The following is a 16,515-nucleotide window of genomic DNA, read 5'->3' as shown; positions in this document are numbered from 1 at the left end:
CTTATGTGACCACTTTTAGACAGTCCCAAGGCATAATGTATGCGTAAACTGTGCATAGAGACCACCTGTCTTATGTGACCACTTTTAGACAGTCCCAAGGCATAATGTATGCGTAACATGTGTATAGAGATCACCTGTCTTATGTGACCACTTTTAGGCAGTCCCAAGGCATAATGTATGCTTAAACTGTGTATAAAGACCACCTGTTTTATGTGACCACTTTTAGACAGTCCCAAGGCATAATGTATGCGTAACATGTGTATAGAGATCACCTGTCTTATGTGACCACTTTTAGACAGTCCCAAGGCATAATGTTTGCGTAAACTGTGTACAGAGACCACCTGTCTTATGTGACCACTTTTAGGTAGTCCCAAGGCATAATGTATGCGTAACATGTGTATAGAGATCACCTGTCTTATGTGACCACTTTTAGGCAGTCCCAAGGCATAATGTATGCTTAAACTGTGTATAGAGACCACCTGTCTTATGTGACCACTTTTAGGCAGTCCCAAGGTACAATGTATGCTTAAACTGTGTATAGAGATCACCTGTCTTATGTGACCACTTTTAGACAGTCCCAAGGCATAATGTATGCTTAAACTGTGTATAAAGACCACCTGTTTTATGTGACCACTTTTAGGCAGTCCCAAGGCATAATGTATGCTTAAACTGTGTATAGAGACCACCTGTCTTATGTGACCACTTTTCGACAGTCCCAAGGCATAATGTATGCTTAAACTCTGTATAGAGACCACCTGTCTTATGTGACCAGTTTTAGGCAGTCCCAAGGCATAATGTATGTGCAACCTGTGTATAAAGAGCACCTGTCTTATGTGACCACTTTTAGGCCGTCCCAAGGCATAATGTATGCGTAACCTGTGTATAAAGACCACCTGTCTTATGTGACCAGTTTTAGGCAGTCCCAAGGCATAATGTATGTGCAACCTGTGTATAAAGAGCACCTGTCTTATGTGACCACTTTTAGGCAGTCCCAAGGCATAATGTATGTGCAACCTGTGTATAAAGAGCACCTGTCTTATGTGACCACTTTTAGGCAGTCCCAATTCATAATGTATGTGCAACCTGTGTATAGAGACCACCTGTCTTATGTGATCACTTTTAGGCAGTCCCAAAGCATAATGTATGCGTAACCTGTGTATAAAGACCACTTGTCTTATGTGACCACTTTTAGGCAGTCCCAAGGCATAATGTATGCGCAACCTGTGTATAAAGACCACCTGTCTTATGTGACCACTTTTAGACAGTCCCAAGGCATTATGTATGCGCAACCTGTGTATAAAAACCACCTGTCTTATGTATGTGACCACTTTTAGCCAGTCCCAAGGCATAATGTATGCGTAACCTGTGTATAGAGACCACCTGTCTTATGTGACCACTTTTAGCCAGTCCCAAGGCATAATGTATGTGTAACCTGTGTATAAAGACCACCTGTCTTATGTTACAACTTTTAGGCAGTCCCAAGGCATAATGTATGCGCAACCTGTGTATAAAGACCACCTGTCTTATGTGACCACTTTTAGACAGTCCCAAGGCATAATGTATGCGTAACATGTGTATAGAGATCACCTGTCTTATGTGATCACTTTTAGGCAGTCCCAAGGCATAATGTATGAGTAAACTGTGTATAGAGACCACCTGTCTTATGTGACCACTTTTAGACAGTCCCAAGGCATAATGTATGCGTAAACTGTGTATAGAGACCACCTGTCTTATGTGACCACTTTTAGACAGTCCCAAGGCATAATGTATGCGTAACCTGTGTACAAAGACCACCTGTCTTATGTGACCACTTTTAGACAGTCCCAAACCATAATGTATGCGCAACCTGTGTATGAAGACCACTTTTCTTATGTGACCATTTTTAGGCAGTCCCAAGGCATATTGTATGCGTAACCTGTGTATACAGACCACCTGTCTTATGTGATCACTTGTAGGCAGTCCCAAGGCATAATGTATGAGTAAACTGTGTATATAGACCACCTGTCTTATGTGACCACTTTTAGTCAGTCCCAATGCATAATGTATGCGTAACCTGTGTATAAAGACCACCTGTCTTATGTAACCACTTTTAGGCAGTCCCAAGTCATAATGTATGCGCAACCTGTGTATAAAGACCACCTGTCTTATGTGACCACTTTTAGACAGTCCCAAGGCATTATGTATGCGCAACCTGTGTATAAAAACCACCTGTCTTATGTGAACACTTTTAGCCAGTCCCAAGGCATAATGTATGTGTAACCTGTGTATAGAGACCACCTGTCTTATGTGACCACTTTTAGGCAGTCCCAAGGCATAATGTATGTGCAACCTGTGTATAAAGAGCACCTGTCTTATGTGACCACTTTTAGCCAGTCCCAAGGCATAATGTATGCGTAAACTGTGTATAGAGATCACCTGTCTTATGTGACCACTTTTAGGCAGTCCCAAGGCATAATGTATGCGTAAACTGTGTATAGAGACCACCTGTCTTATGTGACCACTTTTAGACAGTCCCAAGGCATAATGTATGCGTAAACTGTGTATAGAGACCACCTGTCCTATGTGACCACTTTTAGGCAGTCCCAAGGCATAATGTATGCGTAACATGTGTATAGAGATCACCTGTCTTATGTGACCACTTTTAGGCAGTCCCAAGGCATAATTTATGCTTAAACTGTGTATAGAGACCACCTGTCTTATGTGACCTCTTTTAGGCAGTCCCAAGGCATAATGTACGCTTAAACTGTGTATAGAGACCACCTGTCTTATGTGACCACTTTTAGACAGTCCCAAGGCATAATGTATGCTTAAACTGTGTATAAAGACCACCTGTTTTATGTGACCATTTTTAGGCAGTCCCAAGGCATAATGTATGCGTAACCTGTGTATACAGACCACCTGTCTTATGTGACCACTTTTAGGCAGTCCCAAGGCATAATGTATGAGTAAACTGTGTATATAGACCACCTGTCTTATGTGACCACTTTTAGCCAGTCCCAATGCATAATGTATGCGTAACCTGTGTATAAAGACCACCTGTCTTATATGACCACTTTTAGGCAGTCCCAAGGCATAATGTATGTGCAACCTGTGTATAAAGAGCACCTGTCCTATGTGACCACTTTTAGCCAGTCCCAAGGCATAATGTATGCGTAAACTGTGTATAGAGACCACTTGTCTAATGTGACCACTTTTAGGCAGTCCCAAGGCATAATGTATGCGTAACCTGTGTATAGAGACCACCTGTCTTATGTGACCACTTTTAGACAGTCCCAAGGCATAATGTATGCGTAACATGTGTATAGAGATCACCTGTCTTATGTGACCACTTTTAGGCAGTCCAAAGGCATAATGTATGCTTAAACTGTGTATAAAGACCACCTGTTTTATGTGACCACTTTTAGACAGTCCCAAGGCATAATGTATGCGTAACATGTGTATAGAGATCACCTGTCTTATGTGACCACTTTTAGACAGTCCCAAGGCATAATGTATGCGTAAACTGTGTACAGAGACCACCTGTCTTATGTGACCACTTTTAGACAGTCCCAAGGCATAATGTATGCGTAACATGTGTATAGAGATCACCTGTCTTATGTGACCACTTTTAGGCAGTCCCAAGGCATAATGTATGCTTAAACTGTGTATAGAGACCACCTGTCTTATGTGACCACTTTTAGGCAATCCCAATGTACAATGTATGCTTAAACTGTGTATAGAGATCACCTGTCTTATGTGACCACTTTTAGACAGTCCCAAGGCATAATGTATGCTTAAACTGTGTATAAAGACCACCTGTTTTATGTGACCACTTTTAGGCAGTCCCAAGGCATAATGTATGCTTAAACTGTGTATAGAGACCACCTGTCTTATATGACCACTTTTCGACAGTCCCAAGGCATAATGTATGCGTAAACTGTGTATAGAGACCACCTGTCTTATGTGACCACTTTTAGACAGTCCCAAGGCATAATGTATGCGTAACCTGTGTACAAAGACCACCTGTCTTATGTGACCACTTTTAGACAGTCCCAAACCATAATGTATGCGCAACCTGTGTATAAAGACCACTTTTCTTATGTGACCATTTTTAGGCAGTCCCAAGGCATAATGTATGCGTAACCTGTGTATACAGACCACCTGTCTTATGTGATCACTTTTAGGCAGTCCCAAGGCATAATGTATGAGTAAACTGTGTATATAGACCACCTGTCTTATGTGACCACTTTTAGTCAGTCCCAATGCATAATGTATGCGTAACCTGTGTATAAAGACCACCTGTCTTATGTAACCACTTTTAGGCAGTCCCAAGTCATAATGTATGCGCAACCTGTGTATAAAGACCACCTGTCTTATGTGACCACTTTTAGACAGTCCCAAGGCATTATGTATGCGTAACATGTGTATAGAGATCACCTGTCTTATGTGACCACTTTTAGGCAGTCCCAAGGCATAATGTATGCGTAAACTGTGTATAGAGACCACCTGTCTTATGTGACCACTTTTAGACAGTCCCAAGGCATAATGTATGCGTAAACTGTGTATAGAGACCACCTGTCTTATGTGACCACTTTTAGGCAGTCCCAAGGCATAATGTATGCGTAACATGTGTATAGAGATCACCTGTCTTATGTGACCAATTTTAGGCAGTCCCAAGGCATAATTTATGCTTAAACTGTGTATAGAGACTACCTGTCTTATGTGACCACTTTTAGGCAGTCCCAAGGCATAATGTACGCTTAAACTGTGTATAGAGACCACCTGTCTTATGTGACCACTTTTAGACAGTCCCAAGGCATAATGTATGCTTAAACTGTGTATAAAGACCACCTGTTTTATGTGACCATTTTTAGGCAGTCCCAAGGCATAATGTATGCGTAACCTGTGTATAGAGACCACTTGTCTTATGTGACCACTTTTAGGCAGTCCCAAGGCATAATGTATGCGTAACCTGTGTATAGAGACCACCTGTCTTATGTGACCACTTTTAGACAGTCCCAAGGCATAATGTATGCGTAACATGTGTATAGAGATCACCTGTCTTATGTGACCACTTTTAGGCAGTCCCAAGGCATAATGTATGCGTAAACTGTGTATAGAGACCACCTGTCTTATGTGACCACTTTTAGACAGTCCCAAGGCATAATGTATGCGTAAACTGTGTATAGAGACCACCTGTCTTATGTGACCACTTTTAGGCAGTCCCAAGGCATAATGTATGCGTAACATGTGTATAGAGATCACCTGTCTTATGTGACCACTTTTAGGCAGTCCCAAGGCATAATTTATGCTTAAACTGTGTATAGAGACTACCTGTCTTATGTGACCACTTTTAGGCAGTCCCAAGGCATAATGTACGCTTAAACTGTGTATAGAGACCACCTGTCTTATGTGACCACTTTTAGACAGTCCCAAGGCATAATGTATGCTTAAACTGTGTATAAAGACCACCTGTTTTATGTGACCATTTTAGGCAGTCCCAAGGCATAATGTATGCGTAACCTGTGTATACAGACCACCTGTCTTATGTGACCACTTTTAGGCAGTCCCAAGGCATAATGTATGAGTAAACTGTGTATATAGACCACCTGTCTTATGTGACCACTTTTAGCCAGTCCCAATGCATAATGTATGCGTAACCTGTGTATAAAGACCACATGTCTTATATGACCACTTTTAGGCAGTCCCAAGGCATAATGTATGTGCAACCTGTGTATAAAGAGCACCTGTCTTATGTGACCACTTTTAGCCAGTCCCAAGGCATAATGTATGCGTAAACTGTGTATAGAGACCACTTGTCTAATGTGACCACTTTTAGGCAGTCCCAAGGCATAATGTATGCGTAACCTGTGTATAGAGACCACCTGTCTTATGTGACCTCTTTTAGACAGTCCCAAGGCATAATGTATGCGTAACATGTGTATAGAGATCACCTGTCTTATGTGACCACTTTTAGGCAGTCCAAAGGCATAATGTATGCGTAAACTGTGTATAGAGACCGCCTGTCTTATGTGACCACTTTTCGACAGTCCCAAGGCATAATGTATGCGTAAACTGTGTATAGAGACCACCTGTCTTATGTGACCACTTTTAGACAGTCCCAAGGCATAATGTATGCGTAACCTGTGTACAAAGACCACCTGTCTTATGTGACCACTTTTAGACAGTCCCAAACCATAATGTATGCGCAACCTGTGTATAAAGAACACCTGTCTTATGTGACCACTTTTAGCCAGTCCCAAGGCATAATGTATGCGTAAACTGTGTATAGAGACCACTTGTCTAATGTGAACACTTTTAGGCAGTCCCAAGGCATAATGTATGCGTAACCTGTGTATAGAGACCACCTGTCTTATGTGACCTCTTTTAGACAGTCCCAAGGCATAATGTATGCGTAACATGTGTATAGAGATCACCTGTCTTATGTGACCACTTTTAGGCAGTCCAAAGGCATAATGTATGCGTAAACTGTGTATAGAGACCGCCTGTCTTATGTGACCACTTTTCGACAGTCCCAAGGCATAATGTATGCGTAAACTGTGTATAGAGACCACCTGTCTTATGTGACCACTTTTAGACAGTCCCAAGGCATAATGTATGCGTAACCTGTGTACAAAGACCACCTGTCTTATGTGACCACTTTTAGACAGTCCCAAACCATAATGTATGCGCAACCTGTGTATAAAGACCTCTTTTCTTATGTGACCATTTTTAGGCAGTCCCAAGGCATAATGTATGCGTAACCTGTGTATACAGACCACCTGTCTTATGTGATCACTTTTAGGCAGTCCCAAGGCATAATGTATGAGTAAACTGTGTATATAGACCACCTGTCTTATGTGACCACTTTTAGTCAGTCCCAATGCATAATGTATGCGTAACCTGTGTATAAAGACCACCTGTCTTATGTAACCACTTTTAGGCAGTCCCAAGTCATAATGTATGCGCAACCTGTGTATAAAGATCACCTGTCTTATGTGACCACTTTTAGACGGTCCCAAGGCATTATGTATGCGCAACCTGTGTATAAAAACCACCTGTCTTATGTGAACACTTTTAGCCAGTCCCAAGGCATAATGTATGTGTAACCTGTGTATAGAGACCACCTGTCTTATGTGACCACTTTTAGGCAGTCCCAAGGCATAATGTATGTGCAACCTGTGTATAAAGAGCACCTGTCTTATGTGACCACTTTTAGCCAGTCCCAAGGCATAATGTATGCGTAAACTGTGTATAGAGACCACTTGTCTTATGTGACCACTTTTAGGCAGCCCCAAGGCATAATGTATGCGTAACCTGTGTATAGAGACCACCTGTCTTATGTGACCACTTTTAGACAGTCCCAAGGCATAATGTATGCGTAACATGTGTATAGAGATCACCTGTCTTATGTGACCACTTTTAGGCAGTCCCAAGGCATAATGTATGCGTAAACTGTGTATAGAGACCACCTGTCTTATGTGACCACTTTTAGACAGTCCCAAGGCATAATGTATGCGTAAACTGTGTATAGAGACCACCTGTCTTATGTGACCACTTTTAGGCAGTCCCAAGGCATAATGTATGCGTAACATGTGTATAGAGATCACCTGTCTTATGTGACCACTTTTAGGCAGTCCCAAGGCATAATTTATGCTTAAACTGTGTATAGAGACCACCTGTCTTATGTGACCACTTTTAGGCAGTCCCAAGGCATAATGTACGCTTAAACTGTGTATAGAGACCACCTGTCTTATGTGACCACTTTTAGCCAGTCCCAATGCATAATGTATGCGTAACCTGTGTATAAAGACCACATGTCTTATATGACCACTTTTAGGCAGTCCCAAGGCATAATGTATGTGCAACCTGTGTATAAAGAGCACCTGTCTTATGTGACCACTTTTAGCCAGTCCCAAGGCATAATGTATGCGTAAACTGTGTATAGAGACCTCTTGTCTAATGTGACCACTTTTAGGCAGTCCCAAGGCATAATGTATGCGTAACCTGTGTATAGAGACCACCTGTCTTATGTGACCACTTTTAGACAGTCCCAAGGCATAATGTATGCGTAACATGTGTATAGAGTTCACCTGTCTTATGTGACCACTTTTAGGCAGTCCAAAGGCATAATGTATGCGTAAACTGTGTATAGAGACCACCTGTTTTATGTGACCACTTTTATACAGTTCCAAGGCATAATGTATGCGTAAACTGTGCATAGAGACCACCTGTCTTATGTGACCACTTTTAGACAGTCCCAAGGCATAATGTATGCGTAAACTGTGCATAGAGACCACCTGTCTTATGTGACCACTTTTAGGTAGTCCCAAGGCATAATGTATGCGTAACATGTGTATAGAGATCACCTGTCTTATGTGACCACTTTTAGACAGTCCCAAGGCATAATGTATGCGCAACCTGTGTATAAAAACCACCTGTCTTATGTGAACACTTTTAGCCAGTCCCAAGGCATAATGTATGTGTAACCTGTGTATAGAGACCACCTGTCTTATGTGACCACTTTTAGGCAGTCCCAAGGCATAATGTATGTGCAACCTGTGTATAAAGAGCACCTGTCTTATGTGACCACTTTTAGCCAGTCCCAAGGCATAATGTATGCGTAAACTGTGTATAGAGACCACTTGTCTTATGTGACCACTTTTAGGCAGTCCCAAGGCATAATGTATGCGTAACCTGTGTATAGAGACCACCTGTCTTATGTGACCACTTTTAGACAGTCCCAAGGCATAATGTATGCGTAACATGTGTATAGAGATCACCTGTCTTATGTGACCACTTTTAGGCAGTCCCAAGGCATAATGTATGCGTAAACTGTGTATAGAGACCACCTGTCTTATGTGACCACTTTTAGACAGTCCCAAGGCATAATGTATGCGTAAACTGTGTATAGAGACCACCTGTCTTATGTGACCACTTTTAGGCAGTCCCAAGGCATAATGTATGCGTAACATGTGTATATAGATCACCTGTCTTATGTGACCACTTTTAGGCAGTCCCAAGGCATAATTTATGCTTAAACTGTGTATAGAGACCACCTGTCTTATGTGACCACTTTTAGGCAGTCCCAAGGCATAATGTACGCTTAAACTGTGTATAGAGACCACCTGTCTTATGTGACCACTTTTAGACAGTCCCAAGGCATAATGTATGATTAAACTGTGTATAAAGACCACCTGTTTTATGTGACCATTTTTAGGCAGTCCCAAGGCATAATGTATGCGTAACCTGTGTATACAGACCACCTGTCTTATGTGACCACTTTTAGGCAGTCCCAAGGCATAATGTATGAGTAAACTGTGTATATAGACCACCTGTCTTATGTGACCACTTTAAGCCAGTCCCAATGCATAATGTATGCGTAACCTGTGTATAAAAACCACATGTCTTATATGACCACTCTTAGGCAGTCCCAAGGCATAATGTATGTGCAACCTGTGTATAAAGAGCACCTGTCTTATGTGACCACTTGTAGCCAGTCCCAAGGCATAATGTATGCGTAAACTGTGTATAGAGACCACTTGTCTAATGTGACCACTTTTAGGCAGTCCCAAGGCATAATGTATACGTAACCTGTGTATAGAGACCACCTGTCTTATGTGACCACTTTTAGACAGTCCCAAGGCATAATGTATGCGTAACATGTGTATAGAGATCACCTGTCTTATGTGACCACTTTTAGGCAGTCCAAAGGCATAATGTATGCGTAAACTGTGTATAGAGACCGCCTGTCTTATGTGACCAGTTTTAGGCAGTCCCAAGGCATAATGTATGTGCAACCTGTGTATAAAGAGCACCTGTCTTATGTGACCACTTTTAGGCCGTCCCAAGGCATAATGTATGCGTAACCTGTGTATAAAGACCACCTGTCTTATGTGACCAGTTTTAGGCAGTCCCAAGGCATAATGTATGTGCAACCTGTGTATAAAGAGCACCTGTCTTATGTGACCACTTTTAGGCAGTCCCAAGGCATAATGTATGTGCAACCTGTGTATAAAGAGCACCTGTCTTATGTGACCACTTTTAGGCAGTCCCAATTCATAATGTATGTGCAACCTGTGTATAGAGACCACCTGTCTTATGTGATCACTTTTAGGCAGTCCCAAAGCATAATGTATGCGTAACCTGTGTATAAAGACCACTTGTCTTATGTGACCACTTTTAGGCAGTCCCAAGGCATAATGTATGCGCAACCTGTGTATAAAGACCACCTGTCTTATGTGACCACTTTTAGACAGTCCCAAGGCATTATGTATGCGCAACCTGTGTATAAAAACCACCTGTCTTATGTGACCACTTTTAGCCAGTCCCAAGGCATAATGTATGCGTAACCTGTGTATAGAGACCACCTGTCTTATGTGACCACTTTTAGCCAGTCCCAAGGCATAATGTATGTGTAACCTGTGTATATAGACCACCTGTCTTATGTTACAACTTTTAGGCAGTCCCAAGGCATAATGTATGCGCAACCTGTGTATAAAGACCACCTGTCTTATGTGACCACTTTTAGACAGTCCCAAGGCATAATGTATGCGTAACATGTGTATAGAGATCACCTGTCTTATGTGATCACTTTTAGGCAGTCCCAAGGCATAATGTATGAGTAAACTGTGTATAGAGACCACCTGTCTTATGTGACCACTTTTAGACAGTCCCAAGGCATAATGTATGCGTAAACTGTGTATAGAGACCACCTGTCTTATGTGACCACTTTTAGACAGTCCCAAGGCATAATGTATGCGTAACCTGTGTACAAAGACCACCTGTCTTATGTGACCACTTTTAGACAGTCCCAAACCATAATGTATGCGCAACCTGTGTATGAAGACCACTTTTCTTATGTGACCATTTTTAGGCAGTCCCAAGGCATATTGTATGCGTAACCTGTGTATACAGACCACCTGTCTTATGTGATCACTTTTAGGCAGTCCCAAGGCATAATGTATGAGTAAACTGTGTATATAGACCACCTGTCTTATGTGACCACTTTTAGTCAGTCCCAATGCATAATGTATGCGTAACCTGTGTATAAAGACCACCTGTCTTATGTAACCACTTTTAGGCAGTCCCAAGTCATAATGTATGCGCAACCTGTGTATAAAGACCACCTGTCTTATGTGACCACTTTTAGACAGTCCCAAGGCATTATGTATGCGCAACCTGTGTATAAAAACCACCTGTCTTATGTGAACACTTTTAGCCAGTCCCAAGGCATAATGTATGTGTAACCTGTGTATAGAGACCACCTGTCTTATGTGACCACTTTTAGGCAGTCCCAAGGCATAATGTATGTGCAACCTGTGTATAAAGAGCACCTGTCTTATGTGACCACTTTTAGCCAGTCCCAAGGCATAATGTATGCGTAAACTGTGTATAGAGACCACTTGTCTTATGTGACCACTTTTAGGCAGTCCCAAGGCATAATGTATGCGTAACCTGTGTATAGAGACCACCTGTCTTATGTGACCACTTTTAGACAGTCCCAAGGCATAATGTATGCGTAACATGTGTATAGAGATCACCTGTCTTATGTGACCACTTTTAGGCAGTCCCAAGGCATAATGTATGCGTAAACTGTGTATAGAGACCACCTGTCTTATGTGACCACTTTTAGACAGTCCCAAGGCATAATGTATGCGTAAACTGTGTATAGAGACCACCTGTCCTATGTGACCACTTTTAGGCAGTCCCAAGGCATAATGTATGCGTAACATGTGTATAGAGATCACCTGTCTTATGTGACCACTTTTAGGCAGTCCCAAGGCATAATTTATGCTTAAACTGTGTATAGAGACCACCTGTCTTATGTGACCTCTTTTAGGCAGTCCCAAAGCATAATGTACGCTTAAACTGTGTATAGAGACCACCTGTCTTATGTGACCACTTTTAGACAGTCCCAAGGCATAATGTATGCTTAAACTGTGTATAAAGACCACCTGTTTTATGTGACCATTTTTAGGCAGTCCCAAGGCATAATGTATGCGTAACCTGTGTATACAGACCACCTGTCTTATGTGACCACTTTTAGGCAGTCCCAAGGCATAATGTATGAGTAAACTGTGTATATAGACCACCTGTCTTATGTGACCACTTTTAGCCAGTCCCAATGCATAATGTATGCGTAACCTGTGTATAAAGACCACCTGTCTTATATGACCACTTTTAGGCAGTCCCAAGGCATAATGTATGTGCAACCTGTGTATAAAGAGCACCTGTCTTATGTGACCACTTTTAGCCAGTCCCAAGGCATAATGTATGCGTAAACTGTGTATAGAGACCACTTGTCTAATGTGACCACTTTTAGGCAGTCCCAAGGCATAATGTATGCGTAACCTGTGTATAGAGACCACCTGTCTTATGTGACCACTTTTAGACAGTCCCAAGGCATAATGTATGCGTAACATGTGTATAGAGATCACCTGTCTTATGTGACCACTTTTAGGCAGTCCAAAGGCATAATGTATGCGTAAACTGTGTATAGAGACCGCCTGTCTTATGTGACCACTTTTATACAGTTCCAAGGCATAATGTATGCGTAAACTGTGCATAGAGACCACCTGTCTTATGTGACCACTTTTAGACAGTCCCAAGGCATAATGTATGCGTAAACTGTGCATAGAGACCACCTGTCTTATGTGACCACTTTTAGACAGTCCCAAGGCATAATGTATGCGTAACATGTGTATAGAGATCACCTGTCTTATGTGACCACTTTTAGGCAGTCCCAAGGCATAATGTATGCTTAAACTGTGTATAAAGACCACCTGTTTTATGTGACCACTTTTAGACAGTCCCAAGGCATAATGTATGCGTAACATGTGTATAGAGATCACCTGTCTTATGTGACCACTTTTAGACAGTCCCAAGGCATAATGTATGCGTAAACTGTGTACAGAGACCACCTGTCTTATGTGACCACTTTTAGGTAGTCCCAAGGCATAATGTATGCGTAACATGTGTATAGAGATCACCTGTCTTATGTGACCACTTTTAGGCAGTCCCAAGGCATAATGTATGCTTAAACTGTGTATAGAGACCACCTGTCTTATGTGACCACTTTTAGGCAATCCCAATGTACAATGTATGCTTAAACTGTGTATAGAGATCACCTGTCTTATGTGACCACTTTTAGTCAGTCCCAATGCATAATGTATGCGTAACCTGTGTATAAAGACCACCTGTCTTATGTAACCACTTTTAGGCAGTTCCAAGTCATAATGTATGCGCAACCTGTGTATAAAGACCACCTGTCTTATGTGACCACTTTTAGACAGTCCCAAGGCATTATGTATGCGCAACCTGAGTATAAAAACCACCTGTCTTATGTGAACACTTTTAGCCAGTCCCAAGGCATAATGTATGTGTAACCTGTGTATAGAGACCACCTGTCTTATGTGACCACTTTTAGGCAGTCCCAAGGCATAATGTATGTGCAACCTGTGTATAAAGAGCACCTGTCTTATGTGACCACTTTTAGCCAGTCCCAAGGCATAATGTATGCGTAAACTGTGTATAGAGACCACTTGTCTTATGTGACCACTTTTAGGCAGTCCCAAGGCATAATGTATGCGTAACCTGTGTATAGAGACCACCTGTCTTATGTGACCACTTTTAGACAGTCCCAAGGCATAATGTATGCGTAACATGTGTATAGAGATCACCTGTCTTATGTGACCACTTTTAGGCAGTCCCAAGGCATAATGTATGCGTAAACTGTGTATAGAGACCACCTGTCTTATGTGACCACTTTTAGACAGTCCCAAGGCATAATGTATGCGTAAACTGTGTATAGAGACCACTTGTCTTATGTGACCACTTTTAGGCAGTCCCAAGGCATAATGTATGCGTAACCTGTTGTTTAGAGACCACCTGTCTTATGTGACCACTTTTAGACAGTCCCAAGGCATAATGTATGCGTAACATGTGTATAGAGATCACCTGTCTTATGTGACCACTTTTAGGCAGTCCCAAGGCATAATGTATGCGTAAACTGTGTATAGAGACCACCTGTCTTATGTGACCACTTTTAGGCAGTCCCAAGGCATAATGTATGCGTAACATGTGTATAGAGATCACCTGTCTTATGTGACCACTTTTAGGCAGTCCCAAGGCATAATTTATGCTTAAACTGTGTATAGAGACCACCTGTCTTATGTGACCACTTTTAGGCAGTCCCAAGGCATAATGTACGCTTAAACTGTGTATAGAGACCACCTGTCTTATGTGACCACTTTTAGACAGTCCCAAGGCATAATGTATGCTTAAACTGTGTATAAAGACCACCTGTTTTATGTGACCATTTTTAGGCAGTCCCAAGGCATAATGTATGCGTAACCTGTGTATACAGACCACCTGTCTTATGTGACCACTTTTAGGCAGTCCCAAGGCATAATGTATGAGTAAACTGTGTATATAGACCACCTGTCTTATGTGACCACTTTTAGCCAGTCCCAATGCATAATGTATGCGTAACCTGTGTATAAAGACCACATGTCTTATATGACCACTTTTAGGCAGTCCAAAGGCATAATGTATGTGCAACCTGTGTATAAAGAGCACCTGTCTTATGTGACCACTTTTAGCCAGTCCCAAGGCATAATGTATGCGTAAACTGTGTATAGAGACCACTTGTCTAATGTGACCACTTTTAGGCAGTCCCAAGGCATAATGTAAGCGTAACCTGTGTATAGAGACCACCTGTCTTATGTGACCTCTTTTAGACAGTCCCAAGGCATAATGTATGCGTAACATGTGTATAGAGATCACCTGTCTTATGTGACCACTTTTAGGCAGTCCAAAGGCATAATGTATGCGTAAACTGTGTATAGAGACCGCCTGTCTTATGTGACCACTTTTCGACAGTCCCAAGGCATAATGTATGCGTAAACTGTGTATAGAGACCACCTGTCTTATGTGACCACTTTTAGACAGTCCCAAGGCATAATGTATGCGTAACCTGTGTACAAAGACCACCTGTCTTATGTGACCACTTTTAGACAGTCCCAAACCATAATGTATGCGCAACCTGTGTATAAAGAGCACCTGTCTTATGTGACCACTTTTAGCCAGTCCCAAGGCATAATGTATGCGTAAACTGTGTATAGAGACCACTTGTCTAATGTGACCACTTTTAGGCAGTCCCAAGGCATAATGTATGCGTAACCTGTGTATAGAGACCACCTGTCTTATGTGACCTCTTTTAGACAGTCCCAAGGCATAATGTATGCGTAACATGTGTATAGAGATCACCTGTCTTATGTGACCACTTTTAGGCAGTCCAAAGGCATAATGTATGCGTAAACTGTGTATAGAGACCGCCTGTCTTATGTGACCACTTTTCGACAGTCCCAAGGCATAATGTATGCGTAAACTGTGTATAGAGACCACCTGTCTTATGTGACCACTTTTAGACAGTCCCAAGGCATAATGTATGCGTAACCTGTGTACAAAGACCACCTGTCTTATGTGACCACTTTTAGACAGTCCCAAACCATAATGTATGCGCAACCTGTGTATAAAGACCACTTTTCTTATGTGACCATTTTTAGGCAGTCCCAAGGCATAATGTATGCGTAACCTGTGTATACAGACCACCTGTCTTATGTGATCACTTTTAGGCAGTCCCAAGGCATAATGTATGAGTAAACTGTGTATATAGACCACCTGTCTTATGTGACCACTTTTAGTCAGTCCCAATGCATAATGTATGCGTAACCTGTGTATAAAGACCACCTGTCTTATGTAACCACTTTTAGGCAGTCCCAAGTCATAATGTATGCGCAACCTGTGTATAAAGATCACCTGTCTTATGTGACCACTTTTAGACGGTCCCAAGGCATTATGTATGCGCAACCTGTGTATAAAAACCACCTGTCTTATGTGAACACTTTTAGCCAGTCCCAAGGCATAATGTATGTGTAACCTGTGTATAGAGACCACCTGTCTTATGTGACCACTTTTAGGCAGTCCCAAGACATAATGTATGTGCAACCTGTGTATAAAGAGCACCTGTCTTATGTGACCACTTTTAGCCAGTCCCAAGGCATAATGTATGCGTAAACTGTGTATAGAGACCACTTGTCTTATGTGACCACTTTTAGGCAGTCCCAAGGCATAATGTATGCGTAAACTGTGTATAGAGACCACCTGTCTTATGTGACCACTTTTAGGCAGTCCCAAGGCATAATGTATGCGTAACATGTGTATAGAGATCACCTGTCTTATGTGACCACTTTTAGGCAGTCCCAAGGCATAATTTATGCTTAAACTGTGTATAGAGACCACCTGTCTTATGTGACCTCTTTTAGGCAGTCCCAAGGCATAATGTACGCTTAAACTGTGTATAGAGACCACCTGTCTTATGTGACCACTTTTAGACAGTCCCAAGGCATAATGTATGCTTAAACTGTGTATACAGACCACCTGTTTTATGTGACCATTTTTAGGCAGTCCCAAGGCATAATGTATGCGTAACCTGTGTATACAGACCACCTGTCTTATGTGACCACTTTTAGG

This window comes from Saccoglossus kowalevskii, chromosome 14 (assembly GCF_978046115.1).
Source record: "Saccoglossus kowalevskii chromosome 14, keSacKowa6.1, whole genome shotgun sequence".
Classification (NCBI taxonomy): domain Eukaryota; kingdom Metazoa; phylum Hemichordata; class Enteropneusta; family Harrimaniidae; genus Saccoglossus; species Saccoglossus kowalevskii.
This window is presented reverse-complemented; position numbering follows the sequence as displayed.